This window comes from Zonotrichia albicollis, chromosome 16 (assembly GCF_047830755.1).
Source record: "Zonotrichia albicollis isolate bZonAlb1 chromosome 16, bZonAlb1.hap1, whole genome shotgun sequence".
Taxonomy (NCBI): domain Eukaryota; kingdom Metazoa; phylum Chordata; class Aves; order Passeriformes; family Passerellidae; genus Zonotrichia; species Zonotrichia albicollis.
The window spans coordinates 13,098,418-13,125,344 of record NC_133834.1 but is presented as its reverse complement, the minus strand read 5'-3'; the positions used below and the strand labels follow the sequence as shown (position 1 = coordinate 13,125,344).

The window sequence follows — 26,927 nt, the reverse complement described above, 5'->3', positions numbered from 1 at the left end:
GGACTACAGATATTTAAACAGCAATAAGTGTATTTCTATATCAGTCTAGGAATGAGAAAAATCCCTCTATGGCTGTGTTTTCACTGGTAAATAGAAGGCTCAGATAGTGGATCTTTAGAGCAGAACTAATTATTGCTAATGGGTCACTGATAGCACTGACTTCTGCCACTGTCATGTTTTCTGAAAAATCCCTTTGCCAGGATTTCTCTCCTGGGAAGCTGAGAAGCCTCAGAGAAAAATGAAGACAATAATTATCTGATTGCTTCTCCCGTGTTTTGCTGCTTTGGGATGTGGTTTGGACATTGTTTACCCAACATGTGAATTATTTTAACTTAATGACCAATCATGGTCAGGCTGGGCTGAGACTCTGGAAGGAGTAATGAGTTTTTCATTAGTATCTTGTTAAGCCTTCTTGTCTGTATCCTTTCTCTGTTCTTTAGTATAGTTTTAGTATAGCATAATAATAGAATAGAATAGAATATAAACCATAAAATAATAAATTAGCCTTCTAAGAATATGGAGTCAGATTATAATTTCCTTCCTGTCACAGGGGACCCTGAAAATACCAGTGACTTCCTTCAGAAACACTGAAGCACTTGTTGATTCACCTCACATCAGCCAGGGTTTGTTGGGGTGAAATCAGCCTTTCATTCCAACTGGGAATGTGCTGTGGAGGGGACTCCCTGCAAATTGCTGTAGAAGGAATCCAAAGATAGGCTGGTTTGAGAGGGATTTAATTACCAGGAGTCACAAATGGTTCATTGCCTGATGGAAATGAGCAGTGTAATTGCAAATCTAATCTGTTCATGCCTGGAACTTCAGCAGCCCTGATGCCTGCAGTGGAAATTGCACCAAGTCCCTTTCTAAGGCAGGCAGTGGTATCAATTTGCTTGATTGATATCTTCCTCTTGGCCACAGATCTGTCACTGAGCAAATACTTCTGACACTGTTGAATTAGTTGAAATAATGATGGCTATGTTGTGTTGCTCTGGGAAGTCAGGTGATTCTAATGATGACTCTGAAATATTGGGAAAGGAAAAAAAAAATTCCAGTGCTGCCCTCAGAGCTTTTCCCCAGCCTATAAATACTGGAACTTTATGCTGTTTTTAGCTGTAATGCAAATAACTCCAAAATTAATATATCCAGAAGAAATAACATTTGTAGTGAAAAATGCATATGACAGAGTGGCTTTTGAGTACAGTATGCAAAAAAGGGTGTCAATTTTACTTGGCTCTATCATAATGCACAAATTGCCTTCTAAAGAAAATTACTATTTCTTGTGTCTGAAAAATGGGCTTTAAAGTTTGTTTTGCTATTTAAAGCATTTTTCCTATACTGTTACCTTTTTCTGCTGTAATTTTACTGGATTTTGCTGCTTCTCATTCTTAAAATATATGGGCAGTATTTGGGCAAGATCTGTCAGTGTGTGTCTTGAGATCTTAAAACAATTTTGGAGTGTTGATCAAAAGAGGTAGCATATGCTTCCAAGTCCCTTTGGATTAAATATGCTGATTTCTGAATGTCAAATTTGACACTAAAGTGAGATGGGAAATGAGCTTCTATTCTGGGGAAGAAAATTAAAAAATTTCCCTGAAATCTTGGCTTTATGCTGAGGTGGTGTCAGTTGTGCAGCCATGAGGCTGCTGAGCGAGGTGACTTTTATCTTTTCCTTATTCACAATTCACTGAAGAATCCTTTACTATTTTGATGAAAAACATGTGAAAGCAATCAGAGTTTGCTTCCATCCCAGTTTCCCCAAGCCCTGTGACTTCAGGCTGTAGAGTTCTTAGAGATTTACCCTGCCTAGAATAGAGTCATTAATAAATGTGAATTTTCCAGATTTATTTTTGAATTGTAGTGGGGCCTTACTCCAGCATTCACCCAAAATTAAAGCCAGGCAGAGGTGGGTGAGCCTCAGAGAAATTACTAAGTGGCATCTGGAGAGCAGGAATTCCAGGTTTGGGTTGTGTTTATTTAATTCCTGTCAGGTACCCGAGCATATCTGTACACCAAGCAATGCCACACATCAGCTCTTGCAAGCCAAGGTTCCTTTGAGTAGGAAATGTCACACATTATATAAATAACTAAACTTGGAAAATGTCTGAATCTGGCTCTCTTGTCCCTACCCTGGACAAGAAAGAGGTTCTGGAGTTATCTGGTGATTCTTGAAGTTTTATTTTCAGCCCAAGACATTGCTCTTAAGCAGGATTTCTTTGGGCAGTGTAATTAGCAGGAGCTTGAGCATTGTGATAATACCTTGGGTATATATTGTGATAATACCTTGGGTATAATACCTGGGTTTATCATTGCCCAGTTATCTCTGTGAAGAGAGGCAGTGTTTCCTGAGACATTCTGGTTTTATCAGCTGTGTTCAGGGCTCACTGAAGGCTCAGGCAGCAGCACACCTGAGCACTCTCCCAAAGTCCAAACTCTGCCCTAAGCCTGGCCTTGCTAAGATCAGAGATAACGTTCTTTTTCATCTTCCTAGCCTGGCATGCTGCTTCTCATTATTCCCGGCTGCTCGTGGCACCTGGAGCTGGTTTTTAGTGTGCATAGTACAGGGACAGCTCAAATGGAATGGGGTGAAGGGGTGGGTGTGGAGCACCAGCCCTGGGCTGTTCTTGCTGAATCATCTGTCTGAAAAAGCCAAAGAAACTCCTGGCTCAGGGAAAAAAGGGAAGGCTAAAAGCAGAATGAAATAGTGACTAAATGTCATGGGTGAGCACTGTAGCGTTCAGGCTGTGGAAGGGTCAGGGCTGTCAGTGCAGGAGGTGCCTGCTGGACACCCAGATGAGGCTGAGGTGAGCCCAGGCAGTTCTTGCTGGTGTGTGATCCATGGGAATGAATCCTTGGGAATGCTGTGTCCACAAACCTCCCACTGCAGAGCCTCTGCTGGTGTGTGATGCTTGGGAATGCTGTGTGATCCATGGGAGTGCATCCAGAGGAATGCTGTGTGATCCATGGGAATGCATCCTTGGGAATCTGGTGTGATCCATGAGAATGCATCCTTGGGAATGCTGTGTCCATAACTGCCCCCTGCACAGCCCAGAGGACGGAGGGTAGAGCAGTGCTCTGCCTATCCTGCTCAAACCTGAAGCCTTGGAGAGGTGCAGTTCTGTTTCCCCTGTGCTTTGATAGAGCAGCACTGATTTTATTCCATTTATTTTCTATAGATCTGCACTTGCTGTGCCCTAAAAGCTCATTGAGTCATGGTGTCTTCTGAGAGGAGCCCTCCTACTTTCCACAGACACTTGATGTGGCTGCCACACTCAAGAACTTTTTTATTAAAGAAAGGAAATTAAAGTACCTCATTCCCAAATCTGGAGCTGGCAATACATGTGGAAAGATTCTGAACATTTGATATTCACTCTGAATATAAGCCTCTTTGCTTTTATTCCATAACCTGGGGCTTTCATTGTTGCACATTTTGGAAGGAAAAGCAATTTGGAGTCAGCATAGAATTTGGATGATATTATGGACAATCCCTCTGAAAGCCTGCAGTGGAGAGGCAGGGCAGGGAGATGAACCAAAATTGAGTACAGAGGAGTGCAGGAGGTTTTTGTAGCCACCAGAGGCCAGTTAATATCTCCTGGTCAGGGGCAGTGCAGGAGAGCAGGGATGCTGATACAGCCCTGCCTTCCCCAAAGGAGGGGCTGTTTTCCCTGGGATGAATTCTCCAAACTCAGTAACAGCTCTGTGGAGGCAGTTCCCTGTTCTGTGCTCCCCATGTCCTTACTGTGGTGTTGCAAGTGGAGGATTTTCACTGGAGATTGACAGCTCAAAAAGCTGTCAATAGCTTTTTTTTTCCTTTCTTTTGAAATATTAGAACATATTGATGCTGATAAAATAGGGTGGACTTCTTCTGCCTTTTGATAAATTCCTACCACTACCTTTTTTTTTGGTGCTGTTTGCTATTCAAAGCAGTAAAATCGAGCTTCTTCTTAGAGGAAGACTCATTACTATAAAACTTGATTACATAGTGTTTGTAGCAGAAGTATTTTATGGGTCAGCAGGAAAAATAAGCAATTATTGCAGACTCCTTGCCACAGAGCGTGGCTGAGTTGTTGTGTTTCATCAGGTACAGTGTGATCCAAGCTGCTGTGAGCCACTCAGTCATCTCCATAAATTAGACCCTCTGCAAAAGGAGTTTTCAAACCCAGCATGCAGATTTTGTGTTTGGTTAGAGGAGGTAAAATAGTTGGGTTTTAAGCCAACACTTAATAATAATATGGTTTATGTTTCATTTATAAATGCATAAAATCTAAATTATTAAGAAACATAAACTGTATTTTCAAAAGTGATCTTGATATGTGAGGTTTAAAATCTCAGTGGAAAGGAGGTGATTTTGTATTTCTGAGTCAATTTGCTCCAGATCTTCAAATGTATTTGGGAGCCTTATTGCTGTTGACAGTAAGACAAGGGTTTAATACCTAATTAGGCAACAGTCTTTGTATGGAGTTCTTACCTGCAGAAAAGGTAAATTAAAGTCTAGATGAAAAGGAAAAAACCATGTAACCCATATGGTGTAAAAACTGACTTCCTACTCATACATAAGTTATGACTTTAGGCAGTGCCAGAGCCTTTGCAGTGTTTTATTGGATTCCAGAGCTCAATAAAAATTGCTTTTTTTCTACAGCTCTTGTGGAAGGGAAGCTTCAGTAGATGTTACATAATTTTGTCCCTTTTTAGACTTCCTCAGCACTGCACCAAGGTGGTGGTCTGGAGGGAAAGGGGGTAGGGATTCCTTCTGCAGGTGTCTTAGAAAAGGGTGAGAATTCAGTTCCCCCACTGGAAGGAAAGCCATTCCAATATTAACAAGTGTCCTTATGTTAACAAATTGCTTTAATTCTGACAATGCAGATAAATATTTTAATTCTATGAGCTTTTTTTCCTTTTACTGTGAAATAATTGTATAGAAAGACTAAATACCTCAGCTGGATCTGGATATAGTAAAAGAGGAAATCTGAAGGCTATCAACTCTTGGGACAATGATTTTCCAAAAAGTCATTCCTAGGACTTGTATTTAGGGGCACATTAAGCTCAATCTAAAATTTGAAGTGTGATTTAAGATCTGGAAGCTTCAAACAGACCTGAGTCCCTGGGTGAGGGATGCTTTGTTAAATCCAAAAGCTAATCCTCCAGATGCTCCCTCCCAGAATGTATTGATTTTCCTTTAAGGAGCTGGCATGCATCCCTGGGAAGAGGCCTTTGCTCATAAACCTTGATCAAAGGCATTCTCTGTGGTACACGCAGGTAAAAATTCTACAGAGGCTTTTCTGTCTAAACCACCAGACTGATTTATAATTTGCCTACACACTAATGGAATGATTAACCAGAAAAAGGAGCAGTAAATAGTTCTTTTTCCTTCCTTTCAGTGAATGGGATTTGCACAAGAAAATCAAATAAAGCAGAGAAAACATGCAGCTGATGGCTGAGTTATGCACTGCAAAGCCTCTAAATTGAATTCAAGCTAAATTCTTATGTAAGACAAAATATAAAAGCTTTGTCATCATCAGTCGGCCACTGCATGAAATAAAAACTTAGTTTCTGAGGTTGCACTTCCACAATTCAGCCACTTCTGAGAGCATTATTTGTAAGGTTTCCCATATTCCTGACAGGAAGGACCCTCAGCTGTAGGAGAGCATTTATTCATACTCAGACAGGAAGGCTTGTACACCTTTAGCATCCCTAAATCTCTGTTGCATATTCCTCCTCTTGCAGTGATCAGGGAGCTTGAAGGGGAAGGAAAAAATTGTTTTTCTTCTGTGCACTAGATCTCTTATTTTGATCAAACAGTAAAACCCTTCCAGAGAATCATTTACAGTTTCTTTCAGGAGACAGGTCTTCAGCTCCTTTTTAACTTCTTTATCAAGTCTGTAATGTTGCATTTGTTTCTTTTCCAAGTTCCCTTTCTGCAAACTGTGGAAAGGCAGTGCAGAATACAATTTTAGAGATTTTGAAAAGGAAATTATGAATATTTTCCCAGTGCTACACAGACCCAACACAGCTGAGTCTGAAAGAAACACAGCTATGAGAAGTTCTTGCATTTAAGGGTGATAAAGATGAGCAGTGAGTAAAGGAAAAGGGAAGCCCCAGCTGCATTAACAAGGTCTGTGAGTAAAACAAACCTGCTGGAAAATGAGAAGTCAATCAAGCTATTTGTGATAATCATTGATTGATGTGAGTGGTGTTTTATGGGAGGTGGTGCCTTGGAGTGGGAAGCTCTTTAAAGGATTTCTGTCAGTGCTGATTGCAGGTTTTTCCTCTTGTGATTTTTTAAAGCTGAGTCTTCTTTGCCACTTAGTTTTTGGGAAAATGCTAACATAGGTCAGTGTCTGCAAAAAAGACTTGTATTTGAATCACAGGCTGGATATTTGTGTTTTCTTTTAGATGTTGAGGTTACAAGAATATGTAAAACTAAGGAAAAAAATAAAGTTTCAGTTTCTTGACCCTGCAGATTAGGGAAGTCAAAGAAATCTGTTGTTCTTATTTCTTCTGAATCTGTTGCTGTTCATCAGACACAGCACTGCAAACAGATAATCTTTAATGTGGTCCCTGGGTATTTTTAATCTAGATACCACCAGAAATCCCCTTTTGATCTTCAGCACAAGGAAAGCTAAGGAGACCCTGATAAATGCTGCCTTAGGAATACCTAGTTACTGAGGAGACAAGGGAAAACTCAAGGATAGCTGTGCTATTTGAGAGGACAGGAGGAATCTCAGCCTGTCACAGCTGATGGTGAAGTTTTATTTTTATTCTGCCCATCAGCATTTGTGTTTTCATATTGAGGATTTTGTCTCTCTTACCTCCCAGGCTGCCGTCTCTGCCTTTCCAGCCTTGAAGAAGAACATAAAACATGCTGCCTTTATGGTTGGCCAAAATTGCAATATTAGCAAGGAAGTGTGAGTGAAAATGCCAGTACAAATGACATGTATTGCTGTCATTTAGCTTTTGAAGTTGTTACACTCCTGAATGAGGAGTAGCAGATGCTCCTGTTACCTTGAAGTGTCTTTTTCTAAGCCCCAGTTAAATCTGGCATCATCTGTTTCCCAGCCCTACAGTCTTGATTTGATACCAGCCACATTTTCATCCCATCTGAGTGAATGTGAAAATATGAAGAGGAAAAGAGTGCCTTAGGGGAGATTTTCTATTTCTGGAAGTAATCTCCATTGATATATTGTGTGAGCCTTCAGAATAAAGACAATTGAAGATGGGGAGTGGGTGATTCTTTTTTTTTTTGCAATAGGCAGGACAAAATGATCAACCTATAGAGATGTCTTGAGGAAGTGTTTGTATATTGGCCCTTATTCAAAGGTGATCAAACTAGATTTTTTGTGGTTTTTTGTCTTTTTTTAAAAATCTTCTCAGAATTATCATAATAAGGTCCCATAAGAACTTATGAACTGGTTTGTTATCTGATTTTGTCGTGAGCCTCCAGGAGAAGTTAAAACAGAAGTGCAGTGAAGCTGCAGGGTACAACTGGTTGGGTTTGTGGCTGTCCTGAGGAGTATCTGATATTGCAGTAGGAACTCTACATTAAAACTCTTGGTCACTTTCAGCACCATTGTCCCACTCATCTGGAAGCAGCAAGGAATGCAGGAATTCAGGTCTGTGGGTTTTGTCCTTTTGGGTTGGTAGTAACTCTCTAGCATTTTATTAGTGACAAAAATAGTTATCAGTAGAGTGGTGACCTGCAAGAGCCAGAAACAGAGAAACCAGACAGACACAATAATGGATTTTAGAGAACTTTCCTTACAGTCTTGGCCACTCAATGTAATAAGCAAATAAAGGATATATTTTAGTTCAGTTCAAAAGTTATACATTTTTCATGACAGAACTTCTGAATTCTCTGGAATGTAACTTTGAGAGGCTGCTGTCTACTATTTCAGGATTAAGGTCTTGCTTTTAAAGCTGCCTCACAAGGTACTGACTTTCCAGTAAAGACACAGAGTTCAGCTTTAGTCTGAGTTTAAAAGATAAGTTAATCTCTGTGGTTTTCAGATGCAAACTTTTTGTGTGAAGATAAGCTGGCTGTGAGCAGGACACTCTTGGAGGAGTAGACTATTTCATAACTTAGGACTTTTATTTATCTAAGGGAAGTGAATGTATCTATTTAGTTGGAAAAATCACTTTAATCTCACCTCAGTCACTTTAACCCATGTTTCCCCAAGGCTCTGTGTTCTGTGCACTGTAGACAGCTGCAAAAAATAAAATCATATTTCAGTCTCTAGCTGCTACCAGCCTCTGTAAACTTAGATTCAAATTGATATTTGCCCTACTGTAAAGCACCCTAAGGGTTGTTAGGTGAAATAGGGCTGTGTTTGCAGCCTACTGGGGGCTCTCTAACTCCACTGTTCAATGATCAGCCAACAGCATCCAGGAGTTTGCTGCAGCTATAACTTGAGTATTGTTTCCATTGATTAGTGCAGCTTGGGCAGAGAGCACAGTGGTGCAGATATTAAAGCTGGAAAAGGAGGTTGGAGCCCCGCTGTCAATAGCAGGTGGGCTGTGCTCCTGTGCCACGGGGATGCCATGGGATCATCGTGATACAGACATTGGTCATTGGAATTGGGCTCCTCCAGAGAAAAATGTAGCAAGGTGGACAAGCAGGCTGAGATTTACTGCCTGAGTGAAAGGTCTCATTTAGAGATTATTCAGGATGCAGCATGAAGCTGGAAAGACAGAAATCAGTGGATGCAGGTCCCTGGAGTGGGAGCATTGTCCCCTCCAGAGCAGGTTCAGTCACTTACCCAAACACAGCTCATTGACCAGACTGTTTGCAGAAGGAAATAGCTCACCAAAGCTGACATCTGCCTGGAGTGCTCTAAGGATCATAGCATTAGCAGTTTTCCATGTTGTCTTTTGTTGTTTGAAGCAAAATCCTGATCCCAACACAGGTGTCCTCTTTGTACTTAAATATCTCCACCTGAAAGAATACCCAGAGCACCTATATTATTAGAACTATTCAAACTTTTCTAAGTGTTGCCTTGGGCTATTTTGAAAACATGCTTAGATCCTGTTGTTGTAGAAGTGATGTGATGTTTTCTAAATAAGGATTCCTGAATATGGGATCAAAGTAAAGTAAGGCACACTAATACAGTTTATTTTGGGGATGGGCAGGGTATCAGAGCCAGCCAGCAGAGGTTTAGGAGGGGTAGGGTGTGTCTGACCAACCTGAGCTCCTTTCATGACCAGGTGATCCTCATGATGGATGCAGGAAAGGCTGTGGATGTTGTGTACCTGGATTTCAGCAAGGCCTTTGGCACTGTCTCCCACAGCACACTCCTGGAAAAGGTGGCAGCCGAGGGCTGGGACAGGAGCACTCTGTGCTGGGCTCAGACCTGGCTGGGTGGCCCAGAGAGTGGTGGTGAGCAGTGCTGCATCCAGCTGGGGCCAGGCACCAGTGGTGTCCCTCAGGGTTCTGTGCTGGGGCCAGCCCTGTTCGATATCTTTATTGATGCAATGGATAAGGGGATTGAGATTCTAGTTGGTAAATCTGCAGACGACACTGAGCTGGGATTGTGTGTTGATCTGCTGGAGGGTAGGAGGGCTCTGCAAGGAAACCTGGAACAGTTGGATGGATGGGCAGAGTCGAATAGGATGAAGTTTAATCAGCTCAAGTTCCCAGTCTTGCATTTTGGCCACAATAACCCCTGCAATGCTCTGGGCTGGGTATGGTGTGGCTGGACAGTGCCCAGGCAGAAAGGAACCTGGGGGCACTGATGGACAGCAGCTGGACATGAGCCAGCAGAGTGCCCTGGTGGCCAGGAAGGCCAATGGTCCTGACCTGGATCAGGAATGGCGTGGCCAGCAGGAGCAGGGAGCTCATTCTGCCCCTGCACTGGGCACTGGTGAGGGCACACCTGGAGTGCTGTGCCCAGCCCTGGGCCCTCAGTTTGGGAAGGACCTTGGGACACTGAGCACATCCAGAGGGGACAGCGAGGCTGGAGAGGGGCTGGAAGCCCAAACCCTGTGAGGAGCCCCTGAGGGAGCTGGGGGTGCTCAGCCTGGAGAAAAGGAGACTCAGGGGTGCCCCCATCACTCTCTGCAGCTCCTGAAAGGTGCCTGTGCTCAGCTGGGCTGGGCTCTTTCTGCAGGAACTGACACAACCAGAGCACACAGCCTTGAGCTGCACCAAGAGAAATTCAGGTCAGATATTAGGGAAAAGTTTTTCATGGAAAGAGTGATAAAGTTCTGGAATGGCTGCCCAGGGAGGTGGTGGGGTCACCATCCCTGAGTGTGTTTAACAAAGCCTGGATGTGGCACTGGGTGCCAGGGTGTGGTTGAGTTGTTGAGGCTGGGTTCGATGATCTTGAAGGTCTCTTCCAACCTGATCATTCTGTGATTCTGTGATCTGACTGTGCTGGTCCATGGGTTGGTGCATTTGGGGCACCCTCTCTGGTGATTCAGCTAGGTCACAGAGAGCTGCTGATATTTTTGTCTCCAGATGTCACTTTCTGATCCTCAGCCTCAAAGCACATCAAAGGCACTGGGGTTCACTGGGAGTGGGACCCTGGTACAACTGTTAATTTCCCATTAGTGAAGTGGCCCTCACAACTGGTGCTCTTTAAGAACATCCATTCAAAACCTTGTGCTGCAAAAGCATCTTTGAATTTATTTTTCTTTCCATGTTTTCTTTTTCTCCTTATTAAATTATTAAGTTGCCTTAAATTTATATAATTACTGTCTTTTATATTTCTCCAGCACCTGCAATTCTAATTCTAAAAAAATTTAGCAAATTTGGTCCATGTACCTGCTGCAGTACTTTCTTTTGCACATTTACTGTGTAAAGCTTAAATTTTTACCTAGGACTTCTGGGGCCAAATTAGCAGCCAGCAGAAGTTTCTGTGATTGCCCCTGTCTTGTCCTAGTTCTACTCTTCCACAAAGCAGGGTCACAATGCTAAGGCAATTTTCCCAACAGAATTGGATGCTTTCAGACAGTAATTGCAGCATGTAGGCGACAGGATAACATCAGACAAAGGGGAAGTCCTGGGTTGTCCTGGTTCTGTTTGGGTTAGCTCAGTTTGCAGCCTCACCTGAGGTGTCTGAATCAGAGGCTGTGAAGTGGAAATCTTCTAAAAACGGTTCTTGTGTTCTGAATTGTGGTGCTCCTTTCTTCTGAGTCAGCTGGGAGAAAAACACAGAGAAGGAAAATCTGTCTTTTTTCTGCCTCTTGATTCTGGTTCCTCTGGAATCAGGAAATGCAGAGACTCTTGAGAATGAAAAATGAGAAAAGGAGAGTTTGCCCTTTTTTGCATATCTAAATGAAATAAGGATTGTGTTGCTTCTGGGAGTGCAGAGGAGACCATGGAGAATCTGGGGTCTGTCTGTGATGGTTTCCAGGGTAATTCAGCAGCTCCAGTTGTTCTGAGTAGGGTTCATGCTGTGAATACTGTGGGCTCAAAGATCCAAAGGCAAAATTCCTCAAATACCTTGTGCTGCTATTGAGTGGCAAGGGCTTGCAAGGCAATTTATAGCAAAATCTAACAAGTCAAGTTGTCTTCCAGCTGCTTTCCTTTGTGGGTCTGGTACTTCTGCAGCTTGGTTAGACTCAGATCTGTGCTAGATCTGTTACCTAAATCTATATTGAGACCATTGTTTCTCCTCATTGTACTGATACACATTGTGTGTCTTCTGGTCCTTTAAAAATAATTTCCCTGTTGTATTTCCAGAATTCTCTGGACTACTAATGCTTTTCCTGTTACATTCATCTTAAATTTCCACTGAGCCTGCAGCACTTAAATGTGATAGTTTGTGCAGTTAACATCTGAACCTGAGTCCTAAAGTATTTGAGTTCACTATATTTAGGGTAGGAATGCCTGCAATTTATTTGAAACTCACATCCTAATTATCAAATCCAGTTTATTTCCTGTTTCCCAGGAGTTTTTCATCTGTGCTTGTGTGGCAAACCTTAAAGGAAAAATAGAAGATTAATGTTTGAAACAGATTCTTCATGTTCTTTGTCTTCAAAAGTCAGAAATCTCCATGGATTCTCTCACTCATTTTATTTATGTCTTTATTTATACTTTAAAAATATCTTTCCATCTTTTAGCTGTAGTGACAACTTCTGGGCTCTTATTCTCTGCCCTGAGATTTGAAACAGTTTCCAATAGCTGTTATTCTGCTTACAATGTTTAATTTCAACCAAAACCCTCGGCTACTACAACCCAAATATTTGTATTGGAAGAAACATCAGCACACTCAAGATAGATTTTCTGTTTTTTCCAAAGCAATAATGCAAAATTGAGTGTTGGCCAGCAGCAAGGGAGGGTAAGCAAAGTGTTTGCCTGACACTTTTGTGAGTGTCAGAGTGGCAGGCTGGATGGGCTCCTGCTGGTGGGGAAATAAGGGAGAGGTGCTGGAAAACTCTGCTGGAAAAATGACAGAGGGCAGACACAGCTGCTGTGCTCCACACAGGGGAGAGCATTTGAGGTGTGAGGAGCATTTTCTGCTCTGGGGGCATGCAGGGAGAGATGGATTTCTTCTGGAGCCTCAGAGAGTGTCCCAAAGCCCCTGGGACAGAGGGGAGGATCCACAAGCCAGCCCTGCAACCCCAGGGAATAGTTTGGAGGCAGCTGGAGGACACAGCTTTGTGGTATTTTCAGGGTTCCCTGTGGCAGAAAGGAATGATGAATTTGCCTCCATGTTCTTAGAAGGCTAATTTATTATTTTGTGGTATTATATGATTTTAAAGAATGCCATACTAAACTATACTAAAGAACAGAGAAACTATACAGACAGAAGGTTTAACAAGACAATAATGAAACGTGTGACTCTCCAGAGTCCCTACAGAGCTGGACAGTGATTGGTCATTAAGTAAAAACAATTCACATGTTTTTACTTAATCTCCAACCACATTCCAAAGCAGCAAAACACAGGAGAAGCAAATGAGATAATATTGTTTTCATTTTTCTCTGAGGCTTCTCAGCTTCCCAGGAGAGAAATCCTGGTGAAAGGATTTTTCAGAAAATATGACAGTGACACAGCTTGGCCTTGCAGTGCCTCTCCCTGCACACCTGTGCCATGGGACATCAGGATCTGGGTGTGGGTTTGACATCTCCTGCAGGGGCCTGGGCTGCTGCTGTGCTTCCAGAACACCTGCACCTCCACACACTCATCCATCCCTTTGGCTGGAGATGGAGGAGTTGTTTGGTTTTTCTCAGCTTGGTTCTTCTCAGCAACCAAGCTGAGTTGCTGGGATGGTGGCATTCACATTCTCTGAAAAATCCCTTCACCCAGGATTTTTCTCCTGGGAAGCTGAGAAGCATCAGAGAAAAGGAAAACAATTCTTATCTCATTTGCTTCTCCTGTGCAGTGCTCATGTGGAATGTGTTTGGAGATTGTTTACCCACAGGTGATTGTTCCATTGGATTCTGCTGGGAGTTGTTTTCACTCTTTGGCAAATCAGGGCCAAGCTGTGTCAGGGCTCTGGGAAGAGTCAGGAGTTGTCATTATTATCTTTTTAGCATTGTGTAAGTATCCTTTCTGTATACTTTAGTATGGTATAGTATTCTTTAATACAATATAGTATAATGAAGTAATAAATTAGCCTTCTGAGAAGATGGAGTCAGACTCATCATTCCTGCCTTCATCAGGGCATTCCCTGCTAATGCCGTACTTGGTTTTTCTCACCTGTGGCTCCAGTGAGAGATGTAGGGATTTAAGCCCTTTATAGATAATGATCTATTGGATTAATCAATTGGTATTCTCATTTATACAGAGAAAACCTACTGAGTTTTATCCTAATATGTACATTCCAATATAGGTCTGCTGTAACCTTTATTTTGTTCTTAGCAAATGAACCAGTCTTGGGAAGTGGCATCAAGTCATGTTAATAATGCCAGTTCCTTATAAATTTCTTTTTAACAAGGAAATTTTCTTGCCAAAAAAACTTCAGTGGAAATTGGGCCTTCTCACATTTAGGAGAAAACAAATTAGTATAAGTAGTTGTTCAAAGTAATTATACAAAATTTAGAACCACCTTTTTCCAGACCACGAGTGAAACTATCTCCTTCCACTACATGAAATTATCCACAAGAAACATGCCCCAAACAAGCTAATCCATTTGTCTGTGTCAGAGTTAAAAGCAGGGGAAAAAAAGGGTGCTCTTGGAGGTTGAAAAGTGCAAAGCAAATGTATGTTACAAATTAGCTTGACTCAGTGTACTTAACAAAATTTTGCCTTGTTATCAACATGGTTTATCAGATATACAGAGCCAGTGATTGCTTTTTGATACATGAATATACTAAACGTCATTGAAACTACTTGGTTTAGAGTATAAGGCAAGACTTCACTGTCAGTGTCTTCAGATGTTTTTTTGTTTCAGCATTTATAAAGAATTATATTTACTGAGGTGTATTCTCTAGGAATGTGCAAATTTCTATGTAACTTTTAACACTACTAAGAGTAATTCAAACAGATTTAATGCGGCAAAACTTTCTTAATGTATAAAGACATCTAAACCTCTCTTGTTCCAAATCACATTTCTAACATTGTTCTTGAGAGAAATATTTTGAATAAATTTGCAGAATAAGTGAGTGGTTATTGAAGGAATCTCCTCTAGGAAGGATCTACATAGGGCAAAACTGAAACTGGTCAAAATCCCCTTGAGGATTTCTGGCAGACCAAAGCCATGGCAAGGTTTAATTCAGTTTCTCCAGTGCTCTATTGCAGCAGAGTCACATTCCACAGGCAGGCTGGGCAGGGCTCTCCTAGGCACTGCCTTTTAGGCTCAGCTTCGTCCTTTCTCCTGTTTGCTAATGGTTCTGAGCAAATTGGCTCTAATTACTCCAGGTAATTTGAGTTAATATGTCACCTCCAGGCTGCTAATCAGTCAGCTCTGCATGTGCTCCTCAGTGATTACAAGTGTAAGTAAGAGCCTGCCTTTGTTGCTCATCAGAATACCTTATTTTCAGCATCTGTACGTTGTTTCACTGGGAAGGAGAGGCTTCTGTCTGTGGGAATTCATTTTTGGTAGCTCTTGAAGGATTTATATCTCAGGGCATTGATTCAGCCAAGATGCTGCCTGATTTTAGATCAACTGATGTTAGGGCAGGTATTTTTTGTTCTGAATAATAGCATTTGATGGAAAATGTCAGCTGTAGTTATTCCTACTTAACATAAGTCTGGTTTTTATTTCCCTTTTGACAAGTTCTCTGTGATCTCTCTGGCAGAGATATAGGAAGAATTTTGGGGGAAAAAATTAATTTGGGCTCAATCATGCAATCTTTGTTAACAGAAATAATCTTATTGAAGCCACTTACTTGTTAATGAGGGCTTTGAGTCCAGCCTTCAGATCCTGAACAAAGCAATGTTTTGTCTGGTTGAAAAATCCTCTGCAAAGCCTTGTTCAGAACAAAGAGGAAATTAAATAGGGAAACGTTCCCTCTTGCAGGTTTGTGTCACTTCAGCTGACACCTGCACAGCACCAATTGGCCAAACTGCACTGGCTGGTGTAGAGGTGAGTGCAGTTCAGCTGCCACTCTTTAGACATGCACAGAAATTCCAGATCAGAGGCTTTGCACTGAAGTGCCTTTCATCCTGCACATCAGTAAGTCAGCATTAGCTGCAACGCTGAAAACACCAGCAAAAAAAGCAAAAAGATCCCCTCAGGAGGGTTTCTAGGGATGGCTGGCCAGTGAAATGAGGCAGTGGGTGCTTTGCTTTGGGGCCTGGCTGAGCTGGTAAATCCCTCCAGTACCAGTCCCTGACATGTGGGAGTGTTTTGGGACTTGTAAGAATATTCCTGCAGGAAAAGATGTGAATGGCTTGAACCCAGCCCCAGTGGGACCCTCACAGCTCAGAACCAGCCCCAGTTTAAATCATTCAAGAGAGTGACTCTGCCTTGACTCCAGAATAGAAGAGATGAAACTTTGCTGTGGGTGGTTTGGATGCACTTTGACTCTCCAGAGAGCAGGGGAGAAGGGAATGATGGCAACCAACAGAAAAGGAGACTATGGCATGTTAAATATGGCCTGTTAAGGTGGTTATAGCTGAAAGCACAAACCTGTAGAGCAATATGAACAGTATTTTACTGGGAGACAAAACTCAGGTGCTTTTGTTTTCTGGCCAATGAGGGAAGGGTGTGCCTGGGATGTCAGGGCCTTACACTGATTGATATGAATTCTACTTTGATTTTTCTAGAGCTTTTTTCTGTAGGTTTTTGCATGTAATGAATTTTAATTGCTTGCAAAGCTGCTGGAGGCAGAAATCAAGCCTGGCTAGAATCACTCTGGTGTAGGTTCACAGTAATGGGGTTGAAGTCCCAGCTCAGCAGCAGGTGCAGGCTGCAGGGCAGCACTGCTGGCAGGGTACTGCTCATTTATTGTAGAGCCACAGGATGGTTTGGATGGGAAGGGACCGTAAAGATCAGCTTGTTTCACCCCTGCCATGGACAGGGACACCTTCCATTATCCCAGGTGGTTTAAAGCCTGGTCCAGCCTGGCCTTGGACATTTCCAGGGATGGGGCAGCCACTGGGGAGAAGCCTGGGCAATCTATGCCAGAGACAGATCCTGGCGGATGCCATCTCCTCCCTCCTGTGTGTGTCAGGAATGAGGGGATGGCATCCACAAGGGGGTGCCCTCTCCAGGTGTGCTGAGGGTGCAGTGATCCCCCTGTCCCTGTGCTGGTCCCAGTGCTGACCCCAAGGAACAGCACAGCTCCCTACACTGCACTCAGACATTGAGCCATCAGCCACAGCTCTGAGTTGTGAAGCCACTCAACTGTTAATGAGAGCTTTGAGTCCAGCCTTCAGATCATGAACAAAGGAGAGTTTTGTTTGTTTGAAAAACCCTCCACAACACCGTGTTCAGAACAAAGGGGAAATGAAATAGGGAAATGTTCCCTCCTGCAGTAGCCCAGGTTTCTGTCACTTCAGGCAGTAACTCATTAGTAACAAGCACATTGTGACCATCCCAACTCCTTCCCTGTTGTGGTGTTGTGAGGGTCCCCAGGATGAGGTGAGAGATGAGAATTGACTCCAAGTTCTCAGAAGGCTGATTTCATATGATATGATTTGATATACTGAAATTATGCTAAAGAAACAGAAAGGAGACATCGGAAGGCTTAGAAAAGAATGATAATGAAAACTCATGACAGACTAAGAGTCTGACACAGCTGGCTGTGATTTGCCATTGATTAAAAACAATTCACATGTTGGATAAATGATTCTCCAAATCACATTGCACAGGAGCAAAACATGGAGAAGCTGAGGCTTCTTATCTTCCCAGGAGAAGAAATCCTGGCGAAGGGACTTTTCAGAAAATATCACGGTGACACTTCCCCACCCAGTGTCCCTCTGTCACATCCATGGTTCAGAGACCAGGATGTCATGTGGGACAGTGGCAAATGCCTTGCACAAGTCCAGGGAGGTGAATATCAGTCACTCTCTCCTAATTTACCAGCTCTGTAGCTCCCTCAAAGGCAGCCACAAGATGTGCCCTCAGTGAAGCTGTGTTAGCTGTCACCAATCACCTCTTATGCTCCGTGAGACTTGCTGTGCAAGCTCATCCAGCTGCTAAATGGGGTTGAAAGTTTTGTCCCTTTGCAGAGCAATAATAAAGCAATAATGTGCTCCTGAATCTCAGGAGAGTGTAAAGTCTAATTTGCTTCCGAGCTCGGATCGAAGGTGGAACCTTTGCTGAACTGGAAGGAACTGAGCAGTTACACTCAGCCATAATAAATCTGGCTTTAGTTCATATTAATAGATTGAAAATTGACTGGTCTTCTGAGGGAGAATGCTGCTCTGCTGTTGAATCACCCTGATAGTTTATATGAAACCAAATTTGAACAAACAAACAGAACCCCACAGTGCCTGAAGCTGGGTTCAAAGGGCTTTATGGCATATCAAGCCTCATCAATGTGACATCAAGTTTTTGCTGAGACACTGCTGTTTGTCCTTTTGCATAAATTCTTACCCTACATCTGGATATTATGGCTGATTCGGACCAAATAGATCCTGTGAGTGATTCAGTACGGCCCAGAACTGGCACCCATTACTGTGGGATCGTGGCCTCGCTGTGTGCTGATGGTAATTGATGCCTGGGTTAATTTTTGCCTTCTTGGCCTTGTCCAGGTTTTCATTGCTGCTTGTAGTGTGATGAAACATGTGTTGAACTGCATGTTGGAAAGATTAGAATTCAAATTAATCAAACACCTTATGTTAGTATATCTGTGGGAAGGAAGAGAGTGCAGACAGAGAAACCCCAGGACTTGAGTGTGACATTAAGATGTAGGAAAAAGGAATTTTCCTGAGTGTTGCAATAGTTGAGAGAAATTGATAGCAAAATCAACACTGAAAAAAAAAGGGAAGGTTTGGCAGTTCTTTCAGTGTCAGTATTGCTTTAAAATTAGTTTTGCTAATCTATATTTAATTGGACAGTTATTGTACTGTGTGCTAAATAAACACTAATTATTAAACATGGGATTTATTGAAGTGTAATAGGTATTGCTAAAACTCTTAATTTACTTAGCCTGAGTAAACAAATTCTAAATGATCAACATAGCTTCCTGTACAAGAGCTATCACTGCAACTAATATATGCCAGCATCAGGGAGCCAGGATTAAATATTTTCCAATAGGTATTTTATTCCAAGACATACCTCAGAAATATGGGCTTGTCTGTGTGATTCATTTTAGGATCAGGATTATAAATTATTTGTAGAACCTTGTGCCTTATACACTCATCTGGTTGCCATCTAAGTCTTGAATGCAACAAGTGAATCCCTAGGGGATAAACTCAGGATTTCTAAAATTGAGCACCTTGCTTAAACACTCTGGTTAATGAGGTTCTTGGCAACAGCACAGGCTGAAATTGGAAAGCAATGATCATTTTCCTGTCCTTTTTTCCCTCTGCCATCATTGCTGGCATGGAGAGACCCAATTGACACAATCACAATTACACAGTGTGATGTAGTGCAGTGCATTCCAAGCCTGTCATATTTTTGTTTGAAATGTCCTCAGAATTAAAGGTCAGCCTGCAACTCAATAAAATGCACTTTTCGCTTTCATGAATTTGGGAAAAGTGAATGCTGTTTAAGTGAGCTCTTCAAGTCAATGCCAAATTTGATTTGAAAACTGCAGCTTTACTAAACATGCCCAAACAACTTGATTTCTCTCTTGAGTCATTTGTGTTGCAAAAGCTTGTTTTGGGTATGAACCCTGAGGAAAATGTCTGGACTTACAAATGTGTGTTACTGATGGAAAATGGAAGCTGCTTTTCAAGTTGGGAGCCTGGCAGAGAAGTTTGTACCCAGGTTTCTTCCCATCCTTAAATCCTTCACGGAATATCACCTGCTCTATTAGGTGTCCACAAAGGATCACAAATATAAATTTGGGAAAATATGTGGCATATGTTGAGATCTTTCTAGGAGCAGCATCTGGGCATCCATACTTCCTGCCAGAGTATCCAAGACTTGCATCCTGGAGATAAAGGGAGATTCGAGGCTTTTTTTGGAAGAGCTCTCAAACAGTCCCTGACAGTCTTTTATCTTGGGTATAAAAAAAAGCCATCAATAATTAGCAGGCTATATTTGGAAAACTCGATGTCTGATGTAATCAGAAGGCTTGGCAAGGAAGAAGAGAGTTTGCATTCTGCCCAGAATAAATATAGCATTTCTAAGTGCTTTGCATCTTCTCTTTGCAGTAGAGCTTTTTGTCTTTTAATCCTGCTTTTAAAAGCAGGTTTGAAGATATTCTCCCTTGAAGGTTTTTTTCTTCTCTGTTTCTCACCAGGCTCTCTGAATTGCTTTTTTTTTTTTGTTTAGTTTGAGAGTGATTTTATTTGTATCCTGAAATGAAGCATCCTTTTGAATTAGTCAACACCCAAAACACCATGGAAGTGCCTATAACTGAGCTTGCAAAAAGGAGGTAAGTTACCTGGATAAATGCTTTACTGGTTTGAGACCAAATGTTGGTAGGGAGCTCTCAGTGGGTTTGAACTGCCTTACATTTGATTGCCACTTTTTTATTGAGGTGTTCAGGTGATGAACAAGACTTCTAATGCAGATTTTGGACCCCCTCAGTCTTGGGCATTGGTGGCTCATGTTTTTTGTACTCACTTTACTATTTCAGTATTTGCTTCATCTTCTTGTGTGTAAGCATCCCATTTTTTTAACAGATCTCATTGAGCAGGGATATTAAGAAGAGAAACCCCATCTTAGCTACTTCTCCTTTAGGCCAAAGGAGCAGAATAAGAGCTGGTGTAATTTTAAAGAGTTTGAGGCAGATTTGGCTATTAATTGCTCCTCCTGCTAAACTTGAGATTTTACCTTGTTCTCTTCTTCAGTTCTTAATTCTTTTAAGACTTGGTGTCTTTATCTGGACACAAGATTTTTGCTGGCTGAAGCAGCTTATTAATCTCTTTGGAAGACAGGTGGACAATTAGCTTTGAAGGAAAAGGAAAGCACAACTTTTGAGACTGTAATCTCCTTTATCTCTAGATTAACACAGGGAGAATTCTTGCATGGAAGGGGACCTGTGTCAAATCCAGGAGATAAATTAGAGTAGCCATTGCTATATTTTTCAAACAGCAAAGTAATTTTATGATTATTCCCATTTTTGGGCAAGCCAGGGTGCTGCATTGCTCAAGAAAGGTGGGTAGCAGAAAGGATTTTGAGAACACCCACTTTTCTATACATTCTACATAATTAGGTGACAAAAAATGTGAGAAATAGATTTGTAGAGATTTTTTAAAACTTAGCAAAAGGTTCACACAGTATACATTTATATGTAAGCTTTCAGATAAGAAATACTTACTTAGAAATATTATAGAATAAGACAAACATTATTAAAAAAGAAATAAAACTAGAAACAAGTTTTTAAAAATAGTCTTAAAAATGAGATTAAATATTTTAGAGAAATAAAGTTATAAAAATACATTCTAGTAAGACCTAGAAGAAGTGATTTAAATGTTAAACTTTAAAACATTTACAACATAATGTAGCTGAAACTGATAAGCAAAAAAACACTTATGATATATTGTAATTAAGAAATAGCTTCTAATTGTAATAGTGTGAATTATAACATCTATATTGTCTTACCCGTCACAGAAAACTAAAAATAGCATAAAAGTTTTTAAAACACCTTTCAGTTACCTTATCTCTAAATAAAAATTATCTTAATCCCACATAGAATTCCATTTGGGACATTCTACATAATTAGGTGACAAAAAATCCACTTGGGACCTCAAGGGAAAAATGGGAAATGTAGAATAAGGAAGAAGAGGTGGTGCTGTGAAGGCAGAGCTATCCCAAACTACAAAGGGTGCAAGTTTTGCTTTTAAGAGACACTAGAATGGATAGTACAGACAAAGATAAAAGCCAACACAAACCTTTGTAAATCAAACCAAGTTAGAACTGAGTCTAGGAACTGTTCCTGCCACCTCCAAGCCTGTCCTGGCTGTGGTGGCTGTGCCTCAAGGAGGTGACATTGCAGCCACAGGGCTGCAGGAGCTGCTTGTGATCCATGGCAAATGGTGCAGGTGTCAAAATAAATATCTTCTGTGGCATTAAACAGCACTTAGGAGCTGAGGGATGCTCCTGGGAGCTGTGGGCAAGAGAATTCAGGGGGTTTTATCCTCCTCTGAGCCATCAGATCTCAGTAAATCACCCATCCTTTCTGTGCCTTGGTTTTCCTTTATGGGAGTGTGAGCAGCGGTGGCTCCTTCCTCAGTGGCACAGGGGCAGGAGGAAGGTGCAGTGCAGGGAGTGGGAATGAGCCTGGAAGCTCAGAAACTTCTCAGAACCTGCATTGCTTGGGAATAACCAGCACTCCTCCCCCTGGGAAATCAGCAACAAGGAGAATTAAGAAAAAAGTGAGGTTTAAAGCTCCTGTTGGATGAACCAGTTTGCAACACTTTATCCTTGGCTAAATTCATACCACCCAGCCTTTATTTGATGTTCAAGCAACCTTTGTTTTGCACCCTGCCAGAAGTTCCTTTAATAAGATGTGGTTCTGCTTTCTGTTGCTTAATGGGGTTGAGTGGAGTGGTTTCACACTGTTTCACCTACAAGGTGTAGAAAAATGCTGGGTAATGATTTCACTCTTGAGGGATCAAAAAAGCTGAGAAATAAGCCTGTGAGTGTGCACCTTAACTCTCTAAAAACAAAACAAAACAAAATCCAAGGAAATTGTTTTTACATAATATGTCTTCAGAGGAGCAGCACTTTAGCAATGTGCTCATGCAATTCATCACTGAAGTGACAATACTCTAATGATTTATTAGCTATACATCACTGCAATGTTTTCCCACCAGTGATGTATTGGAGATCATAAAGCACAGGGAGGGACAGCAGACGTGCACACTGAGTGCCTGCAAAGCCCTGCCCAAGCCTGTTCCAGTCATTCTATTGAGAGAAGTTGTCAGCAAGAGTGTTGAGATTTTTCCTGCTGGGGTGGGGGGGTCTTGTGGTGTTTGTGAGGGTTCCCAGGATGAGGGAAGAGATGAGAATTTGACTCCAAGTTCTCAGAAGGCTGATTTATTATTTTATGGTATTTTATTATATTAAAGAATGCTATACTGAAATTATACTAATGAAAGAGAAAGGATACATCAGAAGGTTTAACAAGAATGAAAAATAAAAATGTGTCCTCAGAGTCTGACACAGCTGATGGTAGTTGGTCATTAAATAAAAACAATTCACATGTTTGGATAAACAATCTCCAGACCACATTCCAGAGCAGCAAAACATGGAGAAGCTCAGGCTTCTCATCTTCCCAGGAGAAGAAATCCTGGCAAAGGGATTTCTCAGAAAATATTGCAGTGACAGGGTCTTGCCATGAAGATTCCTGGATGTGATGACAGCCGAGGGCTGCAGGCTCTGTGTCTCTCTTCAAATAGTGCAGAAACTCTTGATAAATGGTTTGTTGACTGATGGTCTGGGCCCTACAGCAACTGTAAATGCTTGGGGTTATTTACTTTTGGTTTGTAGTGCCTCTGGACACTGAAAGGCACCAGGAAATGTCTTTGAGCTTTGACATCTCAGTGTGCAAAGAGTGAGCCATGGGACATTCTGACAAATGTCATGATAGGAAAAAGGTTCTGTCTCCATGGCAGTGCTGCTGTTCTGCTGTCAGTATGGGGTTCCTCTGTGTTGTCACAGGCTTCTTCTCCCTCTCTGGAGAGGTTTTCAATAAAATTTAAATCTATCTTTTTCTCACCATCCTCATTTCTGCTCCTTCACGTACCTCATCCATAGTGCCAAGAGTAGACTTGCAAATGAAATAGATTAGATTAGATTAGATTTGATTTGATTTGATTTACCACCACCTTGCCCATCCTTCAGGATTCCCTCAGAACACTCCCTGAGCCCAGCCTGGGAAACTTTCCCCACAGCCAGGAGTGAGAGTGCTCTGCTCCAAGGGCAGCAGAGTGGTGCAGGGAGGTTTCTGCAGCAATTCCTCAGCTGATGCTGTGCTCAGAGCCAGCTCACTGCTACCTGATATTGTTCCAGTTGTTTGTTTTCATCTATTTGCAATTACCTCCTCACTTTCTGGAGAGGCACCAGCTTTTCCTTTGGGTGGGAACAGGAACAGGCAGCTGTTCCTGCTTGCAAACACTACAGCAATACAAATGATGGCAAAGCTCTGCCATTGGCTTCAATTCAAATTTGGTTTGACTTCAAATTTTTGCAGGGCTGAGTTGATGCCTGTGTTGGATAGAAAGGGGAGGTGGTGTCAATAATAAGAAAATAGATTTTTCAGTATTTTTTGAATCCCTTTGCTAGGATGAGATGTGTTGAGAACCTGGGACTCCCAGCCAGGAGCCCACCAAGGAGGCTTTAACCCCTTTGAAACCTTCCTGGACCACTTCTCCTTGGCTATTTCTATTTCTGATAAGAGTATCAAGGCACTTAATTGCAACAAACACTCTGCCTGAAGGCAACAGTAAAGCATAACCCACTTTATGATCAAGAACAGAATGTACAGATTTCAGCAATGACTGGAATTTTATTCGTTTTTATGAAGGCTTCACCAGTTCTGAAAAAGGCAACTGGGGGCAGAAATACTCCGCTTGAAGCGTTTTTACAAATCTAGAACCAAAAGCTTGGCTCTACAACTGCAAAAAACCTTCCCCTGCCTTCCCTGGACCTTAGGAGTGATAAAGTTCAAGTGATGTTGAGGGAGGGTCAGTGTGAGCAGGGAGGAGTTTGGTTGAGTTTGGAGAAATCAAAAAGCCAAAACCAGCCTTTGGTGTGTGTGGGGTTTAAGAGTTAGAAGTGCAACCAAAATCCTGCTTTGTGCCCCCTCAGCCCCTGCTTGGGAACTCATGGTGATGGATACAGCCTAGAATCAGCTAATTTGTCCTTTTATTGGAACTTCCATGTGCAATTTAATGCCAGTTTAAAATCCACATGTCTGTGGATACTGAGCTTTGCTGGTTTGGGTTTTTGTCTCTGCCTTGCTTGATTTTTATTGTGTAAATCCATTTGGATAGAGAATTTCTGGCCCTTCTCCTGCTGAGCAGCCTGCCCTTGTCTCTTTGGCTCTGTGGGTGCTGTAGATGTGTTTTGCTTTCTGCCTTTCTGAGCAGATTAATTATCTGTAATTCAGAGTGGAAGGACTCTTAAAGCACCAGCTTTACTGGAATGAACCTGCTTGAAGCACAGCAAAGTGCACTTATCTCTGTGCCAGCACCAGAGCTCTTCAGGGCATGTCAAAAGCTGGGGTTTCTCAACCTGATGCAGATCAAACCCTTCCATTTAAATACTTCTCCAAGCCCTGCTGCAAAGGAAGCACCTCTCACATGTGTCTGGAATCCAAGCCTCTTTTCAGTATCCCAGAATGGAAGTGAAATTGTATGGGTTGGGCTGTGAATGGCCTCAGAAGCCTTTTCTGCCTCACTGAGAGGCACTTGGAGCTCTAAAGGCTGTACAGACAATTTCCTGCAGGTGTTACCCAAGCAGCAGCTGACATTTGTCTGACTTGATTTGTCAACATGCTGGTTCACACCTGTGGCTGTGGAGATGAAGAGCAGCTGTACTAAGGAAGTAAATGGAGGCTGGTGTTTATTTTTTGGCCCAAAACCAGTCTAAGTATCATATAATATATATTTTTTTATATTATTTATGTACATTGTATTAAATGTATATATATATATTATATAGAATAAATATTGTATTTGCTGGGAGATGTCCCAACAAAGGCGGGAATGATGAATCTGACTCCATGTTCTCAGAAGGCTAATTTATTACTTCATTATACTATATTGTATTAAAGAATACTATACTATACTAAAGAATACGAAAAGGATACTTACTCAATGATTAAAAGATAATAATGAAAACTCCTGACTCTTTCTGGAGTCCTGGCACAGCTTGGCCCCAATTGGCCAAAGAGTGAAAACAACTCCCAGCAGAATCCAATGGAACAATCACCTGTGGGTAAACAATCTCCAAACACATTCCACATGAGCACAACACAGGAGAAGCAAATGAGATAAGAATTGTTTTCCTTTTCTCTGAAGCTTCTCACCTTCCCAGGAGAAAAATCCTGGGTGAAGGGATTTTTTCAGGGAATGCGAATGCTGCAAAGAAATATATTAAAATAATATAAATATAAATACTGTATATTTAATATATATAATATAAAATATAAATATTATTTTAGTGTGCTGAGTTGCATTAGAGCTGTATCCAGAAGACAGAACCAAGCAGCTTTTGTGTCCCAGACCACATCAGGCACTCTGTGCCAGGCAAGTGACCCCAAAATAAAGAGGCTGCAAAACCAAAAAAAAAAAAAAAACCAGAAATCCTGCAGTTTCTCCTAAGAATTCCTGTAGTCTCATTATAGAGAAAATGCTGAGGCCATCATTAAGGTTCTAGAGAGAAGAAAAAATATGAACATGCATTTCTCTCTTAATAACTTCCTGCTTTGAATTTTTCTTTTGAAAAAAGATTTTCCCCCTTGCGTTGATTGGAAAAATAGAAAAATAGAAATATAAATTAATTTATGTCCATGTAAACCTTTTGCATCCTGAAGCAAAGAATTCCATTCAGTGCAATTGAGAGCAGCATGAAGCAGAATTTGTTTGCTGCAAACTTTCATGCTGATAATTTTACTACTTATTCTCAGTTTTTGTGTTGATATACAGGGTGAGCAACCACTTCCCCCTTGTCTGTGCTGCTCCCAGGTTTATATTCCTCTCTGCTTGGATGACGTGAATTTCATTTAAATATTCTTGGGATAATTTTGATTATCATCGTTTTTTCTGTTCTCTGCTATCATTTTAGTAGATTCTTTTGCAGAAGGTGAGGAACAAAGCTGCACAAAACGGTGAAATTGTGGACTCACTATGGATTTATTCAATGCCATAATGATGATTTCTGTTCTCTTCTCCATTCCTTCCTAATAATTCCTAACATGCTATTTTCTTTCACTTCTATTGAGCATTGAACTGACACTTTAATTGACCTATTATAGCTTCAAGATATCTATTACTCTTCCCTGAATGCTACCAAGGTGCAATCCAGGCTTTTCCTCTTGTGTGCATCCCTTCCCATGGATCAGCTCTGAATTCCATTGCTTTTTGCTCCCACACTCTGCACCCCTCCAGTCCCTCTGCAGTCAGATCTCACCAGCTTGAAAATCTTGCTAAAACCAGTTCTCTTTGTCATCTGGCTTTTCCAGAAACACAGAGACTGAAGCCATGAGGCTTTGAGAAACATAAATTAGCTCCCCAGAAAACTCATTAATTCAGAATTAAGGTTGCTCACCTGAGATCCGTTCCATTAGCAGCCCAATCCTTCTGTGTTTTACACAGAACAAATGCAAGTGGATGAAATCTCTTGCCCAAATTAGCAGGCAGCAGCCAAATATTTACTGAGTCACTTATTCAACTTGATTAAATGAATAGAATATTAAAAATGCAAGAAAAAGGGGGAATATATGCAACACAACCATCCAAGCAAAACAATTCTATTAGCCA

General features: G+C 41.5%; 1 protein-coding gene across 24 annotated transcripts in view; it reads left to right on the top strand.

Moving 5' to 3' along the window:
* The window catches only part of RBFOX1 (RNA binding fox-1 homolog 1), a 1,150,782-nt gene that overhangs the window by 19,688 nt on the left and 1,104,167 nt on the right, over positions 1-26,927 (top strand). The window contains exon 1 of one of the 24 annotated variants that reach the window (XM_074553025.1): positions 19,840-19,870. The exons of the other annotated variants lie outside the window; for them this stretch is intronic. The gene's annotated coding sequence lies outside the window, so the exon portion shown is untranslated. Of the gene's footprint in view, positions 1-19,839; positions 19,871-26,927 lie in introns of those variants that run through there. 24 annotated transcript variants of the gene reach the window in all.